This window comes from Haliotis cracherodii, unplaced genomic scaffold, assembly GCF_022045235.1.
Source record: "Haliotis cracherodii isolate W230 unplaced genomic scaffold, xgHalCrac1.p SCAF_32, whole genome shotgun sequence".
Classification (NCBI taxonomy): domain Eukaryota; kingdom Metazoa; phylum Mollusca; class Gastropoda; order Lepetellida; family Haliotidae; genus Haliotis; species Haliotis cracherodii.
In genome coordinates, this window is record NW_027266289.1 from 1,640,987 (window position 1) to 1,646,775 (window position 5,789).

Genomic DNA, 5,789 nt, shown 5'->3' on the forward strand with positions numbered 1-5,789 from the left:
ACACCTGATGTATAACAGCTACAGAACATACCCATCCACTACTGATGCACAACCTTGTTATCCCCTGTCACTCTCAACACCTGATGTATAACAGCTTCAGAACATACGCATCCACTACTGGTGCACATCCTTGTTATCCCCGGCCAGTCTCCACACCTGGTGTATAACAGCTACAGAACATACACATCCACTACTGGTGCACAGCCTTGTTATCCCCTACCAGTCTCCAAACCTGATGTATAACAGCTACAGAACATACACATCCACTACTGATGCACAACCTTGTTATCCCGTCACTCTCAACACCTGATGTATAACAGCTACAGAACATACACATCCACTACTGGTGCACATCCTTGTTATTCCCTGTCAGTCTCAACACCGGATGTATAACAGCTACAGAACATACACATCCACTACTGGTGCACATCCTTGTTATCCCCTACCAGTCTCCAAACCTGATGTATAACAGCTACAGAACATACCCATCAACTACTGGTGCACATCCTTGTTATTCCCTGCCAGTCTCAACACCGGATGTATAACAGCTACAGAACATACACATCCACTACTGGTGCACATCCTTGTTACTCCCTGTCAGTCTCAACACCGGATGTATAACAGCTACAGAACATACACATCCACTACTGGTGCACATCCTTGTTATCCCCTGTCAGTCTCAACACCTGATGTATAACAGCTACAGAACATACACATCCACTACTGGTGCACATCCTTGTTATTCCCTGTCAGTCTCAACACCTGATGTATAACAGCTACAGAACATACCCATCATGCACAACTGGTCCACATCCTTGTTATTCCCTGTCAGTCTCAACACCGGATGTATAACAGCTACAGAACATACACATCCACTACTGGTGCACATCCTTGTTATTCCCTGTCAGTCTCAACACCGGATGTATAACAGCTACAGAACATACACATCCACTACTGGTGCACATCCTTGTTATCCCCTGTCAGTCTCCACACCTGATGTATAACAGCTACAGAACATACACATCCACTACTGGTGCACATCCTTGTTATCCCCGGCTGGTATCAACACCTGATGTATAACAGCTACAGAACATAAACATCCACTACTGGAGCACATACTTGTTATCCCCGGCCAGTCTCAACACCTGATGTATGACAGCTACAGAACATACACATCCACTACTGGTGCACATCCTTGTTATTCCCTGTCAGTCCCAACACCTGATGTATGACAGCTACAGAAGAAACACATCCACTACTGGTGCACATCCTTGTTATTCCCTGTCAGTCTCAACACCTGATGTATAACAGCTACAGAACATACACATCCACTACTGGTGCACATCCTTGTTATCCCCGGCTGGTCTCAACACCTGATGTATAACAGCTACAGAACATAAACATCCACTACTGGAGCACATCCTTGTTATCCCCGGCCAGTCTCAACACCTGATGTATAACAGCTACAGAACATACACATCCACTACTGGTGCACATCCTTGTTATTCCCTGTCAGTCTCCACACCTAATGTATAACAGCTACATAACATACACATCCACTACTGGTGCACATCCTTGTTATTCCCTGTCAGTCTCAACACCTGATGTATAACAGCTACAGAACATACACATCCACTACTGGTGCACATCCTTGTTATTCCCTGTCAGTCTCAACACCTGATGTATAACAGCTACATAATAACACGTCCACTACTGGTGCACATCCTTGTTATTCCCTGTCAGTCTCCACACGTGATGTATAAGAGCTGCAGAATATACACATCCATTACTGGAGCACATCCTTGTTATTCCCTGTCATTCTCAACACCTGATGTATAACAGCTACACAAGATACACATCAACTACTGGAGCACATCCTTGTTATTCCCTGTCATTCTCGACACCTGATGTATAACAGCTACAGAAGATACACATCCACTACTGGTGCACATCCTTGTTATTCCCTGTCAGTCTCCAAACCTGATGTATAACAGCTACAGAAGATACACATCCACTACTGGTGCACATCCTTGTTATTCCCTGTCAGTCTCCAAACCTGATGTATAACAGCTACAGAACATACACATCAACTACTGGTGCACATCCTTGTTATTCCCTGTCAGTCTCAACACCTGATGTATAACAGCTACAGAACATACACATCAACTACTGGCGCACATCCTTGTTATTCCCTGTCAGTCTCAACACCTGATGTATAACAGCTACAGAACATACACATCCACTACTGGTGCACATCCTTGTTATTCCCTGTCAGTCTCGACACCTGATGTATAACAGCTACAGAACATACACATCCACTACTGGTGCACATCCTTGTTATTCCCTGTCAGTCTCAACACCTGATGTATAACAGCTACAGAACATACACATCCACTACTGGCGCACATCCTTGATATTCCCTGTCAGTCTCAACACCGGATGTATAACAGCTACAGAACATACACATCCACTACTGGTGCACATCCTTGTTATTCCCTGTCAGTCTCATCACCTGATGTATAACAGCTACAGAACATACACATCCACTACTGGTGCACATCCTTGTTATTCCCTGTCAGTTTCCGCACCTGATGTATAACAGCTACAGAACATACACATCCACTATTGGTGCACATCCTTGTTATCCCCGGCTAGTCTCAGCACCTGATGCATAACAGCTACATAACATACACATCCACTACTGGTGCACATCCTTGTTATCCCCTGTCAGTCTCAACACCTGATGTATAACAGCTACAGAACATACACATCCACTACTGGTGCACATCCGTGTTATTCCCTGTCAGTCAGAACATGTACCATATGCCATGTTGAGCATACTAATTCTATTTGCATGTGTATCTGGTGATATTCTGTTCAAAAGAAAGCAATAACTCAGATTTTTAATTACATACATATCAAACTTGACAGATGGACAGACGGAATGATGGAAGGACAGAATGACGGATGGATGGCACCCATTCCTATATCCCCCTCCCGCCTCGTGGCGGGGGATAATTAATAAAACAAACATGTAGATTCCTAATGATTGACTGTATTATAAAGGTGTCACTGGCAATTATTCCCAGTTCGACTGCAGACTGGCACTGTATAAAATGCAATGTCTGGATGTGAGTGAGTGAGTGAGTGAGTGAGTGAGTGAGGGAAGGAGGGAAGGAGGGAGTGAGTGAGTTGCCCCTGACTGTGATACAGAACATCTCGGAATGTCTCCCGTGATGCTGCTCCAGGAAACCAAAAGTGAGTAAATAGAGGTTATCACGCGAGTGTGTATAGTGGATGGTAAATATCCTGCACTAGAAATAAACATTGTATTTAGCGAGCCTTGGCGAGCTAAACACATAGTGTTTATTCGTAATACAGGATATTTACCATCCCCAAACACACATGCGTGATAACCTCTTTATCATATAATGTCATTCATTAATTCTGTGCTTAAAAATCGCTTTCACTCTCTCACAACCATAACCGAAACATTGCGAGTTTTCCTGAAATGCGCGCATTAATATTTATTGCGTCAAAGGGTAAGTGACGTGTCAGTCGGACAGTGACAGCAGCCAATATAGTTCAACATAAACGTAAAACAACAATTGTTTTTAAATGCCTTTTGCGGCCACCATCGGTCTGTTCGCTAGAGTAACTGCCCTTTGTCAAAGGGAAGCTACTCTAACCGTCACGGCCACGTTCAGACCTTGTTGACAGTTGGTCTGTCCTGTCATAACGTTAAGAAGTGTAGTCAGATGTACACACGGCGACAAAACGAAACAAGGTAACAATTGACAGGTATATTTCAGCCAAATCCAACTATTTTACTTTGTGGAGAAGGTTTCAAGCCGCAGAGGTCTACAAGCACAGATATGGCTACTGATCCCGCTTGGCTAGGCCTCGTGCCCTCGCAAAATTGTTTCGAAGTATCTCCAAAATTACCAAAACTTATAGAATGCCTTATCTACGTCACAGTTAGACACTGATTTTCAGTATATAAGACTGTTCTTAATAATGATAGCAATTATCCCTGTAGTTTATCCAGATTCCCGATGGTTAATTCTGACTCGATCCCCGAATGACGAGGGCAACGCCATGTTTGTTTATAAACAGTGAAAGTAGTCCCTACTTGATATTTGCATCTCTATCCGCATGTGACCCCAACGGATATCGTTTTTTTCCGTTGGCTTTATCCTGTCGAGAAATCTACCCATTATATGATAAAGGTGTATATGTGCATGTATCTTCTATAGTCTGTGATTCAATGTATTCTCAGTAATTTAGAGATTATAAATAAGTGGTTGAAACACAATTCTCAGTGAAAGAACACTATCCACCATTTTCTTACAACATGTAAATGTTAAATATCAAGATCATACGAAGAAACTGAAACGTAAATATAAAAACAGATGTCACAAAATTACTATTAGTTTCAAGACAGTTGAAGGAAATAGATGAAACACCTTAACACAAACAATTTCCATGATGAACCCCCAGCATGTGAGTATGTCAGTGTGTCTTTTTACAAAAAAGCAAGTTCTTTACTAGTATCTCCGCTCCCGAGCTTGTCAAAACTCGAGATATGTAGCACATGACTATATTCTTATTGCTGAGGTTTGAGGTTAACACACTATCTCTTCTTCAGGTGAACCGATAGACTAACATATAGTCTCTGAAATGAACATATCGTACATAAAAAAACAGTTGTTCAGTTATCTTAATAGAAATATAATATAAAGGAGCCCAGTGACTCTCTTCATTTTCAGAGACTAAACAAATCTGCAGAGCTATAATTTCTTGGAATTTTACGACAAGTGTAAAGGATCCTATCACCAATCACTGGCATGCCATTGAAAGTGTGTGCGACAGGAAAATGTATTGCCCCCACCACCTCTCCCCAAACACACACCCTCCCATTGGAAGCAGGGGGTCAGTTTTGAGGGCAGTAAGTTTCAAATGTCCAGAAATCTATTTAAAGAGCAAGCTTGGGTACCAGCTTAGGGGCAGCACTTAGTGTGATTCCCATGGCTAAACAACTTGATTTCATCCATCCCTTATGTCATCGGCAGTCAATTTCTCTATGGTATATACCTGACTGTCCTCATTCGTCAGTGTTGCCTTCTGTGCGACATCTTCAGGTACACAGCTTTGAGTCCTTATGAGCTAAACAACACATCTTGAACCATTTAAATACCTTTCAATGACCGTCTTTTGATTTGGATGTATGCTTTGTTTGGTTTCATCAGTGATGAAGCAATAAGCCCATCCATGTTCCTATTCATTCTTACAAGCAGAAAAGAATAAAACCAATTCTTACACAGCAATGTAAAACCTTTAGAAATCCTCCTCTCTACACACCAGGGTAACAATGAAACACGTTAAGAAACTAGAATTTATATACATACCTGGAACTTAATTAAGCGCCACCGAACTAAATATGACACAGAATTATGAATACTGAAAATAAGGAAACAACAATTATTTATTAGACATTATGGCCCTTTCCCCACACCATCACACTGACAATGTCACGATCAACGCGATTGCTGTTGCATGAACTGCACGTGAAGCACAATACCCTTGAATTTTCTGAAATCAAGTATGGGTTTTTACCTTTGCACACCTTGAAAGGTACACATTTCTTGACAAAGACTGTCTGATCGTTGCAAAACATCATCATGCCACGTCGTAGACTGCCAGAAGCATTAAGATGGCAGGTTATTGGAATGAATAATGCAGGATTGTCTTTTAGGGAAATTGGACGGCAACTTGGACGTCACCATTTT